The sequence below is a fragment of the Zonotrichia albicollis genome, chromosome 8 (assembly GCF_047830755.1).
Source record: "Zonotrichia albicollis isolate bZonAlb1 chromosome 8, bZonAlb1.hap1, whole genome shotgun sequence".
NCBI classification, from domain to species: domain Eukaryota; kingdom Metazoa; phylum Chordata; class Aves; order Passeriformes; family Passerellidae; genus Zonotrichia; species Zonotrichia albicollis.
In genome coordinates, this window is record NC_133826.1 from 21724413 (window position 1) to 21747925 (window position 23513).

General features: G+C 40.3%; 2 long non-coding RNA genes across 5 annotated transcripts in view; one reads left to right on the forward strand and one right to left on the reverse strand.

Moving 5' to 3' along the window:
• Positions 1–23513, forward strand: part of LOC113459279 (uncharacterized) — a 161509-nt gene that overhangs the window by 90147 nt on the left and 47849 nt on the right. For 3 of the 4 annotated variants that reach the window (XR_012581389.1, XR_012581388.1, XR_003380380.2), the window contains one exon: positions 12264–12396. The exons of the other annotated variant lie outside the window; for it this stretch is intronic. This is a non-coding gene — a long non-coding RNA (uncharacterized LOC113459279). The remainder of the gene's footprint in view (positions 1–12263; positions 12397–23513) is intronic. 4 annotated transcript variants of the gene reach the window in all.
• LOC113459278 (uncharacterized) overlaps positions 11090–23513 on the reverse strand; it is a 106454-nt gene continuing 94030 nt past the window's right edge. The window contains exons 7-13 of the long non-coding RNA XR_012581391.1: positions 22020–22225; positions 15710–15811; positions 15473–15534; positions 15067–15119; positions 14456–14986; positions 12694–12873; positions 11090–11646 (exon numbers count right to left, since the gene is read on the reverse strand). This is a non-coding gene — a long non-coding RNA (uncharacterized LOC113459278). The remainder of the gene's footprint in view (positions 11647–12693; positions 12874–14455; positions 14987–15066; positions 15120–15472; positions 15535–15709; positions 15812–22019; positions 22226–23513) is intronic.

Below are 23513 nucleotides of genomic sequence, written 5' to 3' on the forward strand. Positions count from 1 at the left end.
TCTGCAATGCTAATTCAGAGAAGGGTGCACTGGGTTATTTAACTGAAACCAGAGTCTCAAAAAGATCAGACAAGCTTTGCTGTTCTTTGGCTTCAATGGATATCACAGCCCTGACTGAAAGAGCACTGAACTTAATAGAAAGGCTTTGGATCTGGAAAAATGCTTACTGAAATCATTGAAAGAGCTTTAACTCCAGCAGTTAACACTCCATCCTGGCCCTTTTCTCAGCAGATACAAAAATTGGCTCTGCAATGCCCAGTCATTTTTCTCAGATCAATATGACAAACTAAAGGATGTGTATTTACTATCTGCTCTGTCATCATCACATGTCAGATCAGACTTTTGAAAAATAACTCTTCGATTTTACAATAGTTCTATCCTGTGCAGAAAATAAGTGTATTTTAAAGGAAATCTGTTTAGAAAAATCACTAAGGAATTCCTCAAGAGTTATAAATAGCTCTTAGTTGACAGACTTCCTTAAAGAACTCCTTTTTCTATGTCTACAGTAATTAAATTAAAAGTTGTCTTTTGAGTATTTGATGTTGGCATGTTGCATTTAGTTTAATTTTCTCCAAATGCTAAAGAGGTTGTGACAGTTATGGGGAAGTAGCTAGGTCTTGTGAACATGAGAGAGGGTCAGAGTCTCTGAATTTTCCATAAGGTAAAATAGTCCAGAGGCCTTTCTGGTTCTCCTGGTCACTCTGTGGGGGTGTAGCAATTGCCTGCTTGTTGCATCAGTAGTCACTGCCCTGAAGTGGAGCTGGTGGCATGACAGCTGTGGAGGTACAGAGGACATCAGTGTGGGGCTTTGGGGATAAAATTCTCCTTTAAGTAACCAAAAAAGATGGCTCTGATTACAATAACCTGGTGACATTAGGCAGAACTGCTCTGGAAGCAAGCAGGAAAGGAGCAGAAGAGGAGTGTTTTTGGGAGCCAGTGTCACTCTGGGTGCAGCCCAGCTGTGGCACAGCACAATTGCTTGTGTCTGAGAGGAAACCAGAAAGCTCTAGCAGGACTACTTCTGTTAAAACTGAAATAGTTATTCATGAATAGCATCTTACATCTGTATTAAAATGTTTCCTACAGTGCTATAGGCTGCCAGAGAAAACTGTATGGCCCTTTTTCCTTTCCTTCTCTTTTCTTTAATAGGGTGAAAATTACTAAGTGTAGATTGCCTGGCCTGGTGTTTCTTGGCATGTACAGATAAAGCAAAACTAACTTGAAAAGCTTTGGAGTTTCACTTCACATAAGCATGCATTTTTCTGCCATGTGCTGAATCCCCTCCTACTCTTTCCAGTTGACAACATATGATTCTCCAATATGTCACTGTTAAGTCTCACTTAGCTTATCCGTTAGTATTTTCTGTCTGAACTTCTTGACTTAGGTGCTCTCTGATGTCCAAACTGGGCGAATCACAGAAAATAGCTGGGGCCCTCCTGCTTTCATGAGGCTGTTTAAACCTTCTGGGCCAGGAATTACAGATAAAAAATATTAAAAATTCACATTGGATATACAGTTTTAACTTCTGCAGGTTTCCCAATGTTCACAACATGAAAAAACGCCCTGGTGTTTGTGACCAGATGGAAAGCAACCATGAAACAGAACACATATACAAAGCAAACCAAAGTGATTAATTAAGCCTTTTGGTATTTGCTTTGATTTTGGACTGAAACTTGTTGTAAAAGTTTTTCAAAAGCTGAAGAAAAGGTACAGCAACCAGTGAGGGGAGTTCTTGCTTTACCCAGATCCATCTGCCTTGCCTACAGAGCTGTTATTAACTGCCTTAAATGATGATTAGTTGTCCAAACCAGCAAAACTATGTGAAAATGTATTGAAATGAAACATTGCCCTGAAAGAGCTCCTGTTTTCCTACAAGTTCATTTTGAACCAATTTGCCAGATCAATTCAAGATTGATCTGGCAAGATTCTGAGAAACAAAAAAGCACTAGAAATATTTCCATCAATTAGAAGAAAAAACCTATACAATATTGTCCTCAATGTCCTGATTTCCAGCCCTGAGTTTAGTGTTACAGCTAGCTGAATGGAAATCTGAATGAGAAGTTGGCTTTTAGAAAAGAGAATTGAACTAATTTATTTTCATTACTGAAGCTGAGGAAAATGCAAGCTATGTGACAAGGAAAAAGTTAGATTATTGGAACAGGAAACATTTATGTAAAAGAAAAAGGTAAAACATAGGAAAACCCAGGGAAATTAGATGGCTTTTAAATATATTTTTTAACCATGCAAGATATCCCTTTCAGCACAGCATGGGATGTAGCATTAATCTTATTTGTCTGCGATTTAAAAAAACTATTTCCTCACAGTCAGGACTTTGTTACATTACCTCATTTTTACCCACAGAAGCCAAACTACTGATTTTTTGGAGACTGTAAGCCATAAATTCTTTTCTATGACAATTAGTTCATTACTAATCTTGACCATGTGTCCAATGAACTAATGAAGAACTTTAATGTTAAAAAGCACCTCATAAGTCATTTACAACAAGCCAGAAAAAATATTGAGCATTTGTAAATAGGACTTCTCTTTGCAGGATTTCTCTCTCTTTTAGTTTTTCTTCCTGAACGCTAGCTACAATTATCTTTAAATCTCCATGAAAGAAACCAAAGAAATGGGAAATCAGGTTTGTGGTAATATTAGTCATCTTACTAATGGATATTCTATAGCTTGCCCTTCTTTCCACTTCCTCTTACCTGGTCCTTTCATAACTCAGACAGACAGACTCTTAAATACCCTTTGATTGGAGCCAATGGTCTCACAAATGTAATTTATGCAGGAGTTGATGATTTAAATGGAAAAAACCCAAAGTCTTGCACTTTTAGAAAATGTAAATCTGTCTGGATCTCATTAAGGAAGGTTCTTGACTACAGGAGAAAGCCTCCTCCTCTTTTATTTTTTATTTTTAATTTTTTTTTGGAAAGTCATAAATTTATTAATGTGATTCAGATCTTTAAAAAAACCAGCCAAACTTTGGAATAATGGTTTTATCTGTTGATTTTTCCAGCAGCCTCATCCAAAACCTTGCCAGAGGTGACGTGCAGGATGCTGTCAGCAGGGAGATGCCATGATGACCTCTCTGTCAAGACAGAGCAAGAGTGCAAACAGTGCTCAACACAGGAATTCCAGGGACCAGTGCATTTATCTTAACCCTGATGCTGAGAAACTTCTACAAATCTTAAAAAAAACCCCAAGCACCAATGGTTAAAAAGGGGAGCTAGGTATAAATCCTTGTTACTTTTCTGGTATTGTATGGCAATTAAAACATGACAACTTTGCCTCAGCCATAATATCTAAGAAATCCCAGAAGAATGAAGGGTGAAAGCAGCCTGCCTCCATTTGAGAGCAGCTGAGGCTGGCTAATGGCAAGCAGCTCATGTGTTAATTCATGGGTAAAGCCCTCCTGATGCAGGTTGACAAGTTGTTTATTAGTGGGGCTGTAACTTGAGAAGGGATAAGCATTATCTGAACTACTCCCAGCATCAATTTTTGCAGTTACTCTGTGAAGGTCCTAAATGCAAACTTGTATTGGTGGCTAAGTTTAATTTTTCCAAAAGGAAAAATCTTTCCAGTGTCTCTGTGAAAGATTCTATATGAGGGACAGGCTTACTTAATTTTATAATTCTGTGAACTCCAGCACTGTCTACTCCTTTTCTTTCAAATCTGGGATAAGGACATCAGATAATATGGTTTTCTTTTCACTTTATCCTGCTCTGTCTTGCAAAGATTATGTTGGTGTGCCTGAGTGCTCCCATTGATATTTCAGATCTCTCAAGACAGAGACTGCACCAGATAGTGGTGAACATACCTGACACCTCCTCTGGAAGGAGACAGATTTTCTCTTTAAGGAATTTTACTGTTTTAATGGAGAGAAATACTGGGAAACTTCTTTAACCTGAAGTTTCTAAAAGAATTCAAGCCACATTCTACTTGTTTCCACTTGCTGTGTTCAGTGTATTACAACTGCATGAGAAATGTTCAAAAAGGATGCCTAGTTCACTTATATTTACTTAAAACTTGGCTCACCAGGTCTGATTCACATCCCTGATAGCTTGGAAATAAAAAGTGAGCAATGTCTTATTTTTAAGCCAAGTATGGAAATTAGATATGGTTTCTGCCTTGTTTCTGCTTCTAGTCTTGAGTGTGTGTGGGGGAGAGGATGAGAGCAAGACAAAGACATCTATAAAGAGAAGTGGAATATTTCCTTGAGACCCAAATCACTTCTAGTGTGTATTTTTAAGTGGCTTAGTTGATGCCACATTTTCTGCACACAAATCTGAAAGCACCTCGGTTGTTGATTGTGATCAGATGTTTTATGAAAAAAGCAGGACTTCATTTTCCCCCAGAAGTTCCCTGCTGATATCCCTGCTGCGCCCAGCCCTTGGCCTTGCAGCACTGTGCTTGTATCCTGCTGGAATCTTTCTCCAGGGGTAACTGGGAGACAGTGAGACACTGGGGAACTTGGATGAGCCTTGAAATTAAGCTGTGCCTCCTCTCTTTGCCTTTTTTACTCACTTGATCACATCAGCTTCTGGTTCTAAAATGATGACACATTTTAGGGCAGTGTTAAAAAACCCTGAAGTAAATTTTATATATATTTCTATTTAGTACTATGTTTAAAGAGATAAAAAAATCATGAACATCATACTGACAGAAGACTTCCTCTACCTCCATCTCTTATTTTCTCTTATTTTAATCTTAAGCACCTGAATTATTGGAGGACAATACATTAATCAGACAAGTCACAAGCCAGAATTCTATGTAGCTTGATCACTTTTGGGGTAAAATTTAGTTAGACTGCCTAAAAATGCTTATTGGTCTCTATGGATTTGTGCTGAATTTATTTAATACAAAGTGTAATATAAAAAGCCCTTTCTGCAGTTAATTAGCCTCCAGGTTATTGCAGGCCCCAAGGCATTGTGTTTGAGTTGTCATTGCTACTTGCAAAGATCAGCAGTATTTAATTCTTGTGTTACACAAAGTAGATTCCCTATGCATATCTGGCTAGTGTTAATTCATTGTTTCCAGACTCTATTTTTCATTTTCTTCTTGGCTGTTAAAGATGGTGCTAGAGATGAGGAACTTTGCTGAAAGCAGATGTATTACACTGAGACAATACCAGTTTAAATTACAGCAGAACTAAACTTCAAGAAGGTTCCTCCAGAACTATGCTATTGTAACTTGGGGCAAGATTTCTTCTTGTTCCATGATAAAAATAAAACAAATAGGGTTCATTCAGACTCCTTTGGGATATGGTAGATCTAATCTTATTAATTATTCCTGTTTTCTAAGGAGAAAACATCAGGTTTCCTCCACTTGATAATTCTGTTTTCTCAGAAAACATTTACACATGTTCCAATACCCAGCTAGCCCTGGCAGGAACTCTTTAGTGGTTAGAGAAGTGTCAGAAGGTTAAATCATCTGACTTTGATTTGATGTTGATTGTTTACCCTTAGTGTACAGTAATATCTTAAAAAAAAAACAAAGTAAAGTGGGTGTATTCATTACTGGCCAAACACAGCCGACAAGTTAAGGAACATGTGACGCCCCTCAGCTGAGAGCAAAGTGCTTCCTTTTAATGGAGATTACGGTAAGAACCAAATGAAGTTGTCTGAGGGAAATGATGTCTCCTGAGCCCTTCTTCTGGTTTGGCCACAAGTTAATAACACAACCAGCACTTAACAACAAAATGTAGGACTGTATTATCTTTTAGTAAATGCCAGTCATGGGCAATCCAAACAGGTCAATTACTAGCAAATCTCCAAAGATCTCCTGAAACCTCAGAAGAGTTAGAGATGCCAAGAAAATGTCTAGATGCACAGAGACACAGGAACAGAAATAGGGCACAAACCAATTTGCAGAAATGGAACTTAACCCTTAGAGGGAAGAACCCAGCCTGCTACATATTCATTTCCACTTCATTAAATATTTATGGTGAGACATGCATGTAATGTGATTCTGCATTATGGAAAAAGCACAAACGGAATCTGTGCTGTTTCAGTCGTTTAACCTATTTTTTCAATCTTTCTGTATCTTGCAGGTATAATGGGCAAATGCGGGGTTTTCTGCCACTGACATGTTACTTTTGGAAATGAATGTGTTCTCTCGAATAATCCTAAATCAGCACACACAAAAACAGCATGTAGAGGCCAGTGACAGCCTATTCTTCAGCTCAGTAGCATGTCTATGACTTATTAATATTAATGAAACCTGCACACAAGCATGTGGGGATAATTGACCCCATTAAATTCCATTTACTCATGAGCTACTTTGTAAGGTTTGTCCCTTAGTTATTGTAGTTTTTATCAAGGATAAAAGTTGGCGTATGCCAACAAAAGACTATTTCAGAAGTAGCTTTGTGGAAAAAAAACTAAAAAAACAAAACAGAAAAAAAAAGGGAAGGGAAACAAAACTCAAGAAAAATGAAGTACGACAATGTTTTCATCCAAACTTTCAATAGCTAATGAAAACAACCTTATCTTTGCTTTAAACCTTTATTGGGACAGGACATCAAAATCCTTTAGGAGATTAAGGCATCAGCCTGTGTCTACTTTTTTGTGGGATCTCTATTTATGTTTTTAATTTGTAGGACTTTGCATTGAGCTGGGCAAACACAGGAAGGGTAAGCAGTATTTCAAACACATACCTGGAGATCTGGATCCATTCAAGGCCAGCATGGACAGGACTCTGAGCAGCCTGATACAATTGAAGATGTTCCTTTAGGGTACTTTCCAACCCACTCCATTCTGTGATTTTATGGTTTAATTTTTTTCTCTTAAATTCTGGGAATTTTGTCTTAACTGAGTTTTCTTTCATGCTTTTTCTATTATTTTCCTGAGAAAGCAGGTGAAACAAGACAGTCAATCTGGCCAAGAATATCCAATAACTTTTAGCTAATCTTTTCTTTTAAAGAATTAGCCCATGGTATGAAATTGGTTTTGCAAAGTTTTGTACAACTATAATCTAACCCCCACAAAGACACCAAGAAAAAATGCTTGTATTAGAAGTTGCCATTAGTTTTGCCATAACTACTGTTTTGTAGTAGATATTATTAAAAATTCTTTCCCTGACAGCAATTTTATAGTTTCTTGGTAATGATCTCAAACAAACCTCTCTGAACAAATCTCACAATGAGATCAAATCTTGCACAGAAAGAGCACTCAGGCAACATGAGTGGTTGTATACCTGGTACTTTGTATCCAGAAATTAGCATTTTTAGAGTCAGCACACCTTCCAAATCGCCTTGTTCAGGGCTGCAGGGCACTTGAAAAAAGGTCCAGAATCACGTTTGGTGTCCCCAGACCTGAACTGGGGGTACACAAGGCCCAGTGTCTCCATCAGCTCCAGGCTGACACGCTGCTCTTTGCACCAGAGCAGAATGAATAATCTCCAGCCATGAGTTACTGGCACAGTTAAGGCCAGAGCACAGCTGACTGACATCGGGAACAAAAGACCTTTGGCAAAGCTTCCAGTGCAAAAGCACTGAGAGGAAATTCACTCTTGGCACTGAGCGCTTCAAGTACGAGCAGGAGGAACTGCTGATTAACCAGCTCAGACTCAGACCAAATTCCAAAGGTTGAACAATGGCAATAACACTCTGTTATGTCTCTCTACAGCATGCAAGCAATTTTTCATTCCATTAGAATCCATAGGCAACTCCAGCAGTACATTTTCACAGTCTAATTGATACATATGAGGTTTGGCTTGCAGCTTTCAAAAGAACCAGAAGTACAGAGAATTGTGTACCATCCAACAAGAAAAGCAAAGTTCTGTAATATTAGTTATAGGTGCAGTAGGTTTTGATGGCTCTAACACCTGTCTAAGGCAGGCAGGACACAGTTGTGCCTTGGATGGTGCACAGTGAACTGGGCTGCTGGGGTTTCCTCATAAAAATGAATGTGCCGATCCCTCCATGGGGCTCTAGCAGGTCTGGGTGCTTGATTTCTTCTACAATATGCCCTCTCTGAGGGGCATATTTTTCCCCACATTAGCCTGATTCTTTTCATAACTTCTACCAATTTGTTTTTTTTTTTTTTATAACTTCTGCAGTTTGCTGCAGCACTTCTGGTTTACTGGTCTGAAGGTTGCAGGGTCACCTCTGAATCTTTCTCACATATTTTCATCTTCTTTTTTCTTGCCTATGGTAGCAAGGTCAGTGCAAATAATTGATTATACTGAGCTATTGCTAGGTATTTCATATTTGTAGGAATCCCCTCTGTTCCAAGGGTAATGTTTTTTTGACACTTTGATCTGAGGCCTGGAGATACTTTTGGTCTCATTTAGGAACCTCACTGTCCTCCCTTGCTGATTATTGATGCAATTAACATAATCAGGTTTCCTGCAATGGCTTTTTTTTCCAGAACTGCTCCTTTAGTCATGTGTTGGCACCATCAGTTTACCAATTACCTTCTAGGCTGAGGCAAGTGAAAGGCAGTTATTAAGTTTGTATGTTTAGCAAGTCACTCTTCAAACTCCTGTGGGCCTATTTACAGTGGTTTCAGTTAACTTCTGTTAACTTTTCCAAGCCAAGTCTCCCTCCTATCTACTTTTCTCCAGAGAATAGGACTTTTTGAAGGATGGCTTTTTTCTCCTGATAACCATGTTCTCTGCTCTTTAGACACGGTAACTACTTTTGATATTTAAAGAGACTATTTAATAGTATACATTTAAACTGAACCTTCATTTGTGCCATTCAGCAGACTCCACGTGGACTGTGCTAGCTGCACTTTTTTTTTTTTACTTAACTTTGCTATTTTAAGGTAAATTGCTGCCAAGCATGATATTTTTTTACTTTATAGTCCTGTGAGGATTTGAATTTTAGAATGAAAATGTCCGGACATAATTCTTTTCCTTGCACTTAGAAAGTTGGCAGCTTAGCTCTGCTGAATGTATGTGACCAGTAAGAGGTACTGGCATTCAGGTATGTCAGTCAGTGCCTTACCTCAGCTCTGACTCCTCAGGGGAGCTCTTAGAGCACCTCTGCAGAGCTCAATGGCTGGTACACACTGTAGTAAATGGCACACAATGCTATCCTGTCCTCTGGCAGCTGTGAGAGAATTCTCAAAGGGACAGCCCTGGCCAGGGAGGGGCTGTGCACAAGTGCTCAGTCTCTGGCTGAAGAAGCCGCAGACAAAAATATTACCTTGAGTTCCCCACTTTTCAAGTCCTGGGAGAAACAGTAATTTAGTCCTTTGGTGAACCACACCATGCCAGGAGAGGTTTTCTGAACTCCATGCTTTTCTATCACACTTGACCTGCCAGTTGAGTAACACAGTGTGGCATTATCTGATTTCTTCAGTGCTTACAGCAAAATGACTTCATAATAAAAGCATTCCCATTCTCCTATACAACTTCAGATTTCGCCAGAGTGTTAGGTTTCTAATAATGAAAAACATGGCTTATTTCAGATGATAAAGTAGCCATAAATAAAGAGCACACAGGAGCAGGCTGACAAATAAACTTTTTATATGTTGGGTATGTATGGGGATGTAGTTTGTGGTGACAGCACATTGCTCAGAAAAGCAGGTCATATGCTGCTTCCTATTATACCAGTGTCAACCCAGAGAATTTCCATTGTCTGTATTTCAACCAGTTCAACTAAGATAAAGATCTCTGCACAGAATTTCATAGCCTTTTTTGCCACTGTATAGTATTATTAAAAAAAAGGAAGTACTGTAGGGGTCAAATTACTTTCAATATTGTTTGTGATAATAAATGCACTACAAATGGTTGTGTTTCATCCATTAATCATAATAAAAGCACAAAAAAGGCTGAAATAGATTTCAGTAAGGTATCAAGCCCTTCTCTTGCAACGTTTTGAAATTTAGGCATGTGGTACAAGGCAATGCTTGTCACTGTGACTGTCACTGGAAGCCAGACACTTCAGGGTAAGCATTGCCATTTTAGGTTGCATAATGATTGGATAAGGATCGAGTCCTCTATCCTTAGACTACCTGTAGTAAAAAGAAATTAAGATTAAATAAGTGAAAGGACAGTAGAGAGGATGGTTCAGAGGGACAAGTGAAGAGGTATTCAAAAAGCATCATGCCCTGTGCATGTACCTAAGAACAAGAAGAAGAAAAGGGGAAGCTCTGTGCAGGGCTGGGCTGGCAGAATGCACACAGCTCTAAGCCCGGAGTGGTTCCCAGCCCCTTCCCCTGCTCATCTCTGGACCTGAGTAACAGGGGCAGATGTGCTGGGAGCCCTCCCAGCCCCAGCAATGCCCTCTCAGCAGCCCTTGCCAGGGCTGTGATCCCTGACCTGGAGGGGAAAAGGAAGTGCTAAATGTGCCACGGGTTGGAGAGGCACAGCAGGTGTTGTTTAGCCTGGGAGTGATGCTCCAGCCAGCCAGAGCCCTGGGAGGGAGGCTCACCTACCTGGCAGTCCCGAGCAGGGGAACTGAACAGAGACAGGGACAAAAGTAGGGCAACATCCATGGACAAAGCCTGAGCAGCTTAAGTCACACTAATGGAAAAAGGGATTTGAGTCGCTGAAATCTGTTACATCGAACTGAGATGAAAATATAACCTAAGTATTTATTTCTGGGCTGTAAGAGTGCTGGGAGAGAGGAGAAATAATGCTTACCATACTCCTGTTCTGGAGGATTTTTTTTAACCTATTTTTAAATAACAGAGATGTTATATCCAGTCTAAATATTTACATTTTTTTGTATGCAAATTCAAGAAAAATTTGAAATCTGGTTGCAGGTTTAAACACTTCACACATAGACATACTAAGCTCCTGATCCCATATTTCTCCAAATATCTTTCGTTATGTGCTCTCACAGAAAACAACAGCAAACAGCTACACAGAAAAACCTTTTTTGTTCTTTTCAAAAAAATTAAACATAATATAGGCTCTTTCTAAGAGATCAATATAAAGCAAATATTACATAACAATTAATCAAATGCTGTATGTGAAAGGGCAAAATGTAGATCCTATTCAAATTTGTAAAATGTAAAAGAAAAACCAGAAAAATTTGCTGTTTCTCTGTTCCTAAGTACCACAGAAGAATCTGCTGGTTTTTTGTAATGGAACAGCACGGAGCAATATGAATAATTGAATTTCAGGAGCTTGTTTCTATCTAAGCAGTCTCATTTCATAACCAAGTCAAATGAGCTCTACCATTCTCACTGGAATGGGAGCCATGTAGGTTCATTTTCATTTTATGGATGAAATTATTGGAAAAGAAACATGGTGACTTGCCTGGTGCAATGCAGAATACTGTCTAAAGAAGAAATGGCCCCCAGGTCTGTGGCCATCTCCTTGTGTGCATGAACCTCTAGGCTTACCAGCATGTAAGAAAATGAATTTCCTGACTATTCCAATTTTTTCTTTTCTCAGTTGCAGGATAATAGTAATACTTCTGAAGATATTAGCATTATTTATATTAGATAGAAGGCAGTTTTTAAAGCCAATTCATGGTTAATTTCCTCTGGGGCAAATTCTGCCTGTGCTTTCCAATACTTAATTTATGCTGCCATTAATAGCACTTCCATGGGTTGACCTGTCTGGAGTGGCAGGAGGATGAGGGGCAGGGAATGGGAAAACCCACAGGCTTACCTGCTCACTTCAGGAAACGAAGGTACACCCAATCCCTTGCCCTTCTTCTGGCCTCCTGTGAAAGCTCATCTGAAAGCACCACACATTAACACATTTATTCCTTCTGCTTCATTTGAGCTATGGCAAAGCTGGTGGAAACTGTCATTTTATCCTTGGAGAAAATAAAAGATCTCCTGGGAAAAGCAGAATTTTACTATTTTAGTCTACCTTTCTCAACCCCTGCTTAAAGGAAAAAAACCAGACCATAGTGGTTTATTTTGGTTTATTTTTAATACATTGACTAAAAAGTTGTGCTGAAATTCAGATACGCCTTTTCTCTGAGCAGTCAGTGACCCCAGGCTACACACAGTCCATGGCAAAGAGGCACCTAAGAACATGTTTCATTCTCCTTCCCTTCTTGTGGCTCAGCACAGAGCTCAGTGATACAAATGCTAGAGCCAAGCTGCAGTGGTTGTGCCAGCTGTGGGGGAAGGGTGGTCAGCCCTGTGGCTGAACTCCTCACCTGTTCCTGTGGGGAGAGCGTGCCTGGCAAGCACATAGATGGCTCCTACAGAAGGTCACCAGAAGTGTTCATGCACACCCTACTTATTTCTGCACAGATTTCATTGATTCAAAATGCTTCTGAGCCTCTCTCTCCCCTTCTTGATAGAATTTTTATCATGTTTTTAAATCTTTGCCAATTTCAGTGTGGCTGATTTAATTTCACACAAAAGAAGTGTGGGAGCAGCAGTCTTGGTTCCCCTGGATAAACACTGGACTATGTGCTACTTGTGCTTGGCTACGTCAGCTGTAAGCCCTCAAGGTATCAAGTCCTTCCAGGTAAGACATAAATCTTTTGTCAATGAAAAAGGCACATTATCTGCTTCTCAGCTGTTTCTTTTCCAAAAAGCTGCCTGATCAACAAGATAAATATTCAAGATGGTTATTTAAAAGAAAAAATAAAAGTAAAGCCAGGAGAATTTTTCTTATGTATTGAACCTTTATGAAAAATCATAGAGACTGGGGATCTGTCCTCATGGCATGACTCAGATCAGTCTAAAAATGCAGTAGTGCAGGAAAAGGATGTTTAAAGGGGTAAAGAACTTAATAATACTTTGGCTGTAAAATAATTTTTACTTTCTAAGCCAGTCCATTGCAGCGAAGCTCCAGATTAACTCCTAAAACAACTGGGTGCAGATTTCCTGGGTTGACCAAGCTGGAACAGGGTCAGTCCAACTGAGGGATTGTGAAGAGTGTCATGTTGAACTGAGATTTTTATTCTCAGTAAATATCTTCTTGTTCCCAGGTATCTTCATGCTGAAAAGTGTGAAGAAATTAAATTCATTACTAGCCAAAAGGCAACAGATAAAAGAGTAATGGAATTATTATTTCTCTATGAAACCAGTTACTGTCTTTTCTATTTTCAACTTCTGTAGGTATTGAATTTTAATTTTGGTATTATTGATACCATTTTAAGGTGATCTCACCTGTGTATGGGTAAGCTGATAGAGCTACCCAGCACTGTTGGCCTTGCACTATCCCAAATCCCAAAACAACCCCAACACAGAGCCCTACCTTTCTCTGTAATTCATCTGTTTGTCACAAAAATCCTTCTTAACCACCTGGGAACTCCTCACAGCATCATGTGTCCATTTTTCAGCCTCTTACCCTGTGATCTGTCAGATGCAGCAATTTGTGATGCCCCATTCAGGAGTTTCTCAGGCCATGCTCTGTGAGGTGTGCCCCATTCCCTGAGCACAGCCACAGCCTGGGAGAGAAACGTGTGCATTCTGCTGGGACTAAACCAGATCCCCATGGTATGCAAAAGGTGAAAATACCAATGTTTCTGGAGTGATGGGATACCCCTTTTCCATGCTGCTTAGTTCCTGATCAATTATGGAAATTACTGAAAGAAAGGAATGCACCATCTGGTCCCAGACAAAGGCAGCACCTTGAGTTAAATAAGAGCTTGAAAGGGACAACAAGATGTTTGTGGCAGCCTAAGGAACTGGAGGCCACTGCAGGAAGCTGCTCCAGTGAACAATGGGCTCAGAGCTGACAAAACAAAACTTTGAGTTGAGAAATGCATAGTTTAGGAGAAATGTCTTTAAATGAGGAGGAATGGAAAACTAAATAAAACCATGATAATCATTGGGACTGTACATAAGATTACTTATATTAGATTTGGATAGGTCCTCAGAGGAAAATAAAAACATTTTGGTGTAAAAAAGACCAGCCACAATAGCAAAGTGGGTAGTCCTGGAAGTGCATGGGCCTTTTCATGTGCAATTTTGGAAAACCAAGCTATGCAGATATGATTTGTTGCATTTTTGCTATAGAAGGTTTTATCCCATGTTTATGATTTTAGTATTAATAAACATTATCCAAGTCAAGCATAAAATGAGCAGCACCTCATTCAGCACATTCACTGGAATTTCCAGTGTATTTATCATTTTCTTCTGGGAGCATGGATATAGCAATGATTAGAAAATAATATGGCAGGAAACTCTTGATGTTAAACATTTGAGTTATGCATTACAGATTACAGATCTCTGACTTTTCAGATTTAAATATTTTCAAAGTTTTTCTGAAGCCTTTGGCATATTTTCTCCTAAATATGTACAAGCAAGACAGAAGATTCATAGAGGACTCTGGTCTTCTGTTATTGTTTAAACACTGATGCTTAAGGTTTAAATTTACAGAGAAAAAACCCCATTCTACATCAAAACTAAGGTGTTGCATGTTTATTTACAGACCAAGCTCCAGTAGTAATGTGTATTTGTCATGGAAACTGATTTGAGTTTAATTCTAGTCTCTCTTTTGCACTAGGAAAATGTGAGTTTCATTTTACTTGTCTCTGTTTTCAATTATAATTTGACAAAAGAAATAACCACATTACCTATTTGATTTGCCAGAACTTTATCCCAGCACCACCTGTTGAGCCCTCGGCACTTGAATTCTGACATAGAGCAGAGAACAAAATTATGCAGTTGGCATTCTAACCAGCAAGGATGCCAACAAAAGCATAATATATCCTTTGTACTCAAAGCACAACAAAATATATATTAAGCTACCAACTGCAAAGGTTTAAGCAAGCCACATTTAATTATATGTGAACATATCTTTCCAACAAATAGCTCAGTAGAAAAAATGATGTGGAAGTTAGAAAGAACCCTTTTGGTTTGCTTTAGTAAATATTGCAAGCTTAAAATAAACAATGTTTCACAATACCATATAGATTTACATCAGAGATGGCAAGAGGACAGCCAGCTGGTTTATTCAACTAGATGGGTTCAACACTATCAGCTTCCCAGCTTAAACAAAACGCCCCATGTTCACTTCTGGTGGGAGATCTGCCCTGGTATCCCAGGAAGGTGGAAGAAGAGGCTCCCAGTACTTGCCTGGGTCCAGATCTCTCTTCTGCAAGCAACTGGGAACAAAATAGACAGGATTACCTGTGTCTTTTGATGCATGTTTGTGAAAGCAGCACTTTGCCACAAAAATACTCACAAGTGCTTCCTTGGCTCTCCTGGCCTGAGTTCTGCATGGAAGAGCGATGGAAGCTGAGGGAGGCAGGACAGGTCAGGAGGGATGAGGCAGAAGCTTTGCTCCCCAGTTCTGCAGAGGTCTGCACAGGGGCTGGGAACTCACAGGGGATTTGCACACTGAGAAGGGCTACCAGTAGTTCTAGCAGTGAAGTTAGAGCTTCCAGAATTTGCTAAAAGGTATGAATCAAATCACTACACACTTTTTAAGGGACCATTTTAAAATACTGGTGATAGTGACAATTCTCAGATTTTTGTCACCTCTCCAATAAATCTAAAAGAGATTTAACTGGGAAAAAAACCCAACTAATTTGGTAAACAAGGGAACAAACTGACCACAAATCACAAAATAATGTAAAGATTTTACTTACTGTGCTAACTTTTGAATCCTGAGCTGCTTAAGTAATCCCTTCCACAGTGGGCTCATGCAAGCCTAAACGGACGACACCTGTTAGATCCCCCAGATACAAAGCTCTGTTGCCTGACTCCTGAAAGGTATTATATGTAACCCAGAAAGTTCAGTGAGAACATCCTTGGATAGGAAGTGGGACATCTCCTATTGTGTTCAGAAAAGTGGAGAAAGTTTTGCCTGTGGGTTGCTCTCTTACCAATGCATTACAGCAATCACACTCAGCAGAACTTGCAGAATCTCCATCTTTGGAGGGTTCCACTGGACTGGACACAGCACAAGTGACCTGAAGTAATGAGACCTGTGTTGAGAAGGGGATTGGATCACTTACAGAAGTTTTTTTCAACCTAAGTTATCTAAAACTGACCTAAAGAAATCAGAACGTTTTCTCTTACTGTTATTAAATTTTAAATAAATACAATTTTTGTCTTATTTTTAAAGATTGGAATAACATATTTACTATTTATAATAGCTCCCAAAACATATTTTTTGTAATTGGGAATGTAAATGTACTTTGATTGTTTTATTTTTTTTTTTTTACTTCAGGGATTGATTAAATAGAAACATTCATAAATGGTCCCATAAGTATATTGGGTGCCTGTGGTGTCATTCCAATCAGTTGATGAAAGTGCTTGCCTAAACTCTGAAATGGGGGTTTGAAACTTACCCCAATATCCTTAATTCTTCGGTGCTGAAAATGTAACCTGACAATTGTTAATGAGAAAACCTTTCCTTCAAATTTGTAACAGAAACTGTAAAACACTTTCTAAGAGACAGACCATATTTAGGAAAGCCAAATCTAGTTGATCTCTCCTTCTCAATTGCAAATATCTCTTGTGGTAACCACATTTCATTCAGGAGAGTAAGGCTACAGGAAGTACACATATGACAGATAGTCTGGCATTATCCACTCCTGGATTTCTCAGATGTCTAACAGCCAAGAAAATGTTCCATCCTTTTAATTTCTTTCAAATGGCTGATCCTTTGTAGTATTTACTCTAAATGAAAGCTTCAGATGGAGTATCTGGATAGTGTTTGAAAAAGGCATCAAAGAACTCTCCTGTAATATAATCCATCATCTCCTAATTTCTCCCTTGTTCAGAGTAGTACAAATGCTTCAATTGCAATGTGGATGAAGCTTCAAATTTTAAAACCATAAACTACTTAGAAAACTCACTCCAGAAATGTACTGTGTGGTTTACTGCCTTCCACGATCTGTCTAACATTCCTGGCACTTTGCTGCTTCACAATAGCCATTGGAAACACTTCCTTGCCCAGCAGACACACAGGAGAGCAGCAAGTGGACTGATGAGCAGGCTGAGCTTGACAAGTGGCTTTTTCACCCTTGACTGCTGTTCTGAATTTAATGAACCCACCCTGAATATTTGAGGCAAGCGTTTCAGCTTGACATGGAAGTTCTTGCATGTAAAACAGATATGAAAATATGAAATGATAAAATATGAATATGAAGGTCTACAGGTAGATTATAATGACTTGTACAAAAAGCAGCACCTTTTCAGGCAATTGTTAAAAGTCTGCTATGAGTAACCCAAATGCCTCAAAGACTGTTTAGCTCCTTTTTCACTCAACAGGTAATTTCTATTAATGCCTTGTATCATCATATAAAGTAGGAGTCACTATTGAATTTAATTCCACTTAATTCTGGACCATTTGGGAAGCATTAATGGTTCTGGAATGAAATGTCAATGGTTCTTTCATTAGTGTTGTGTTTTGTGTCTGCAGCACTGCTGCAAGGGAATGCCCTCACTGCATCATGCTTCTTTTATTTGAGTATTCTGATAGTGCACACACACCCCCACCCCCTTCAGAAACCACTGACCCTAGGGATCCTTTCACTTTAAGCTGAGTTTACCTGTCACTGAAGGTGACTGAGGTCAGCTGGCTTAAAATGACTGATCTATAACCCACACTTCCCGAAGAGATAATTTAAATCCAAAGAGAGAGTCTCATAAATTCCCAGGGAGATCTTAGTATCATAAAAATAGACTTGACACCACTCCAAAGTTTAGCCTCTGCCTTGACAAAGAGGAATCTAAGTCAGCTCTGGAGCACATCCTTCACAGGAGATACTTCTCAAAGTTCTCCTCAGCAGTCTGTGTCTTCCTTATCTTTTGGCAACTTGTCACTGATCCCTCTGCCAGCTTTCACTGATAGTGAGATACTGCAGCTGATGAAGATGGGAGAGAAAAAGAACTTCTCTGTATCTCCTCCTTGACATCATTATTTGTGCTGATACTTCTGTAGAACTGTGCTCAGGGTGATGCAGGGCACAGACAAGCATTTGCATAGAAAAATCTTACCATACTGAAGAGAATTCTATAGAAACAGCTCTAGGAGTTTATTGTATTTGGAGAATGAATCTTGAATTTTTTGAATGACCTATTAAAGATCTACACCAAGAGCAACATTTGGTATTACATTCTGTGGAGTTTTTGCTGGAACTCGTCCTGTTCTGCTTCCTGCCCCTCACAATCACACTGTTCCTTCGGCAACCTGAGCCCTTGACTGGAAACTGCTTGAGATTTACCCAGTATTGCTTCCCAACACAAAGTGATTTCTGTCTCAAATGACTAAAATGTTGCATGGAGCAGAGAAGGACTCTAATTTCACTGTCACCTCTGGGCTGGCGAGATGATTTATCCGTTTGTGTATGTGCCGAAGGCTGCCTGTGAGGAGCAGGCTTTGGGAAGGGGCACGAAGGCAGGTGATGATGTCATTTGGCAGCACCCAATACTGCCTGCTTTCATTGGCACTTCCCCATGTAGGCAGCTATGCAGACCAGGCAGCATAACCAACACTCATGAAATTACCATCAATTGTCTTCAAAGAATTGCCCTGATTGTCTTAAGACAGATAAACACATTTTACCACAGTGATATTGACAATTACAAAGCGACAGCCAATGCACAAGGAACTTCTTCCATTATATTGCAGTAAAACCAAAACCACTATGACTCTTGCCATGCTTGTTCAAAGTTTACACAAATTTGGTTCAATGAATGTGGTGGAAAATTATATCCAATATTTTGGGTATTGGCCCATACACCTCCTTACATCTCAGCAGTGCTTCTTTCAGCTTTTAAAGCAGATTTCTAAATTCAGTTTCATTTTATTTGTACTATAATGTTTAAAAAATAGACCACATTAAATAGAAAATAATTTTAGCTCTGTAAAATGGGGTTCATCATGATACTTTTTTTTTTTCCTATTTGGAAACAATAGGCAGTGATTTGGGCTCTGCTCTTCTTGGATGCTGCTGTTCTATGGTTATCTACTGCCTCTAAGGGCAATTGCTCCTCACATGCTATTGACATAAATCATCTTGTGATGGAGCTGGAGATGGCACAATGCTATACTGAAGGGAACTGGTATGGTGGCAAAAACCATGGGGCTTGTCCTGTCTCACTACCAATGTCATTAAATTTCTGTGGGCTGGAAGTTGAGTGAAATCAATAGGGTATTCAGATGGACTTTTTAATGGACTATGAATGCTATTGACAACAACTATTTCATAATGGAGAGGCTCCTCCTTCCCCTCCAGTTTCAGCATTATACAGGAAGACTAGGTAACATGGCCTGTTTTAAAACCCTGAACTATTATCTTGGAATATTTTATTATTTTGAATGGCTCAGCTTTCTTACATGTCACTGGAAACAATCGAACCAGAAATCTTTTGTCAGAAGGAAAGTTTGCAGACAGCAAGCTAAAATATTTGCTTGGTTGTCTTTGGCACTCCTAGTATTTAAACGTGGGGCATTCCAGGACTGTCGATACGTACAGGACTCTTACCAGGAGTTATAAGCAGAGATCAATAGTTCTTCCTACAGCAGGTCATCGGGCACATAACTTACTGAAATGGAAGGCTCAGTGCTTTTGACCTCCCTCCTGCCTCAACAAATAAATCTGGGGTAGGGCAAGCATATTGCTTGGGGTCCTCTGGAAGTCCCTCCATTAAGCAGAGCCCCTTGAGGAAAGAATTAATTTGTTTAACCGTGTTAGGCACTGCGATTGCAGACGAAGCATGAGGGGGCCTCTGATAATAGCTGGTTGCATTCACAGGGGATTTGGGCTCTGCTCTGCTCCCTGGGCTACGCCTGTCTGCTTCCCTTGTGGGCAAAATAAGAAGGGGCTAAGTAGGTGTCCTAATACATAGTCTAAAATTCAAGAGAATTAACCTCCGATGGGGAACTTTCTCTCCTAAAGCGCACCTTCCTTCTGATGATCTTTTGGAGGGCCAGCAGCACAATGGCAAAGCAGGCATAGGTGCTGCAGATTTACATGGAGAATTCAGCGCCTCCCGCCTCCGCGGTGCCGCCACGGCTTCGGCTAAAGGCGCGCTCCCAGCTCTGCGCAGGTACGGGGGAGCACAGCCCGCCTGCCCCGGCTGCCTTCTGCTGCATTCGGACACAAGGCCGCCGTTCCAGCGGGCCCGGTACCGGTGGCGCAGCGCGGCTCCCGCCCTGCCCGGCCGAGCCGGCTCCATCCCGCCCGTCCCTGCCCGCCCGTCCCGCCGCGGGAGCGGAGCCGGGGCCGGGAGCGCTGCGGCCGCCAGGGGGCGCTGCGGGCCCGCGCGCCCCGGCTCGGCCCCTCAGGAAGCGGCCGGGAGCAGCCGGGAATGGGGAATGGCCGCATCCGCTCTTCCATTCCGCGTGGGCGTACGGAGGGACACGAGCACCTGGGCTTTAGTTCCCGATGAAGAAAATGGTATTGAAGAAATACAGCTTAGAAGGTTCTTGAGCTACAATTTGTATAAGATATTCTAAAAGACCTGTCCGGGGAAGACTTTCATTATTGATTTTGGCCCAAAATTAACTGCCATTCTTGGATTTTCTACAGTTCGTGACTGGCCATGGGCTGCCCAAAAAAAAAAAAAAATTCCCCTCAGACTTTTTTTTCTCCTCCAGCTCAGAACTTTTATTTTTGTTCGCTTTCTAAACATGCTGATCTTCCCATTCTCCCCTCTTCTATTTCCCCAGATGATTTATTTCTTTATTTCCTGCTGTGCCTTTGTCAGTTTCTGAGGGAAGGGGGGGTTGAAGAGGGAGGGGCCTTTTTTCCGGAGCTGGACACACAGTAGTTTTTTTGCTAGTTTGGTAATTAAAAGTTGAGAAAAATCCCTTCAGCCCACAGCATCTCCCAGTCCCCTGATTAGCAGTCCCTGGGGGTCCTGGGTGCTTTCTGTGGCAGATACGTCTGGGTACATTTATAATATTCCTGTATTGTTTGATTCCTTAATATGAAATAAACTGAATCAGCCATTTAGGTTTACCTTTCTGTGCTTAAAAAATAATGAAATACGACAGCTTATGGTTTTTCTCCTCTGGATGGCAGTAACTCCTGCTTAAACATTCGTGACCTGTGACTGCAATATCCTGCAGCAAGGGATTTCCTTTTGTTTATCAGTGTGCTATCCAAAAAAAACATTTAATTTCATTCTGTATTTTTTTCAAATCTAAATTTGAAAGGTAAGTAAGCTTTCAAAGAAAGAATCTGTTTAATGTAAAGACGTAATTGCACAGGTCCAGAACCATGTACAGAACCAGAACCAGCGAGTAACACTTCTTTAGTAACAAATCTGGACAACTTACATGTAGGACTTCTGTCTCCCCCCCAGCCAGGACTCACTATTGCCTTGTGTTACTGCTGGTGCAAATGAGGCAGTTCAGAGCAGCAGCTTTCAAAGATCAGTGCCTGTATTTATACAAGTGAATCTGCACTTCCTGCTGATTCTGGACACCTGAGGTCCTTCAGAGCCAGAGTAAGCAGCCCAATTTCTGGGGTGCTGTAAGGGCAGTGCTCCCCAGCTCTTGGCTCAGCAGCAGCAGTAGCAGCAGATGGAACTTCTGTTTCCATATATATATATATATATATATTTTTTTTTTTTTTTTCCTATCAGACAGCACCTTACTGATTTTAGTTGTGCATTCAGTTTCTGGTCTGTGGACTGAGATGGCCAAAGGGCCTCTGGTTTTAGTAAGTGAGTGTTTTTCTACCAGGTGGTTAGTGCTATCAAGTCCTTTGAAAACCTTATCTGTTTTCATGTGGAGAAATGTCTCCTAGAATTAAGAAAAACATTTCTGCCCACATATTTTTCAGTAGAAAGATCCAAATTTGGCATGTTTACATTAATATTTCCAAAATCAAGATATTGTTTATATTTTCCCTTCAAATTACTAATGCTCAGGAAAACTAACTTACCTTAGACACCCCCATTTCTACAGCTATTGTCCCAACCTTCAACAGCCCTGTAAGCTGCTGCCCATTTGCTTGTCCTTCCTACATCTGAATGAGGGAAGCAAAACAGTCCTGTGGTACATGAACCAATCCCATAAGAGTTCCTACCCAAGCACTGGAAGCCCTCTGTGATGACAGGAACACGAGCACTGGAAATGAAGTGCTTCCGGAAGACATCTTGTCTTCCAAGTTTCTTTAACACACAGGGGAACAAACTTTGTTACTGTCCTTCTGGAAAAAGAGTGGCACCTACCTGGTGACATGAATCCAGCTCCACAGTGCAGAGGGAAATGGAGTCACAGACATACCATGTTTGGGCAGCTTTGTTCAGGTAATTTTCTTGAGGAGTGTAGCAGAGATGCTCATAAAGCTTTCAAGCTTGAAGGTATCAGTAGGAGATTAACTTCAAATTACTCCAAGCTCTTACACCTGGCTCTTTGTTTTAGAATGTAAGGAAACCTGAAAAATAACAAAGTGGGTGCAGCTAGAAAGGTGATTTTATGGTTTGCTGCAAAGCTGAATTTTCAGCCTTTCAAAAGATGAGCAAAAGTAGATAAATTGTGTTATTCTGGTGTTACTGCAGGTCCACACCTTTAAGATCCCAGATTTGCTGAAAAATTTTCTCTGAAGACTTCATTAAGTTCTGGCCTTGACACCAATTTGTCAGCAAAAGATAAAGCATGTTGAGAAGCCATCCCAAGAGCTTCCTCCTTAGCACATTTGTGAAGGTCTGATGCTGCTCATACTGACTTCTGAGCTCAGGGGTAAAAGAAATAGCAAAAAGAGGGACAGCTCTCACCCATGGAACAAGGAGAGGGGAAGTGAGTGACTGGTGCCATGTTTTCTGTCCTGTGAAACACTGCTCTCTCCCACTGCAGTGCCTGAGTTTGTTCACCATGGTAGTAGGTAAAGGAAGGACAGGCATTGTAAAAAAAATTAAAATGGATTAAATAGTCAGCTGCAGATTCATTTTCACTGTATAATTTTCTAAGTATAAGCTTTGTCCAGGGTGTGGGAGGTATGCTTCTGCCACGCAACAATGACCTACCAAATACCTCTCTCAGCCCTGTGAGCAATTTGATCAGCTTTCTGCATGCTCTCTTTCTGAAAAGGATGTAATTCATACCCTCCCCCCTTTCCCTTAGCTCCATAAAATATGTGTGCATTTCCTAGATGGTGATGTGTACACATGGCATAGTAGAAATACAGACAAAACACATGCAGCACTGCATATGTTTGAAAAACCTGTATTCTTCATTTCCCTGATGTATCAAAATGGAGTCTGATGGAAAACCAAGATGCTTTCCTGTGTGGTGCTGGAGGCCACTGTGACAGCTGAGGTCAGGAGAGAAGGCATGCAAGAACATTTCTGGCTGAGTTCCAGAATACAGATATTTCAAGTTTCTTGTCAGGACAGAAGAGCACTGTGCACTTGTATTTCTAGCTGTTGGCACTATACCCAGCTAGTCAGAAGGATTGGTTATAGCTAGAGCTCAGTTTGAAAGGAGATTTCAAACAGATTAAAAATTCCTATTCATTACAAGCTTCTAAATTAAGTGAAACTCACTGAAAGATAGGTTTCTTTCTGAATCCTGAATAATTCTTTACATTGTGATCAGGGAATGAGGTTATTTTGGACTCTCAGTTTAGAAACACATGTATGGGATTTATGCTAGCACTCATAATGCCCAGAATTACAGAACTGTCAACAGTTTGTCAAGAAAAACACTCACTCTGGACTTTTTAA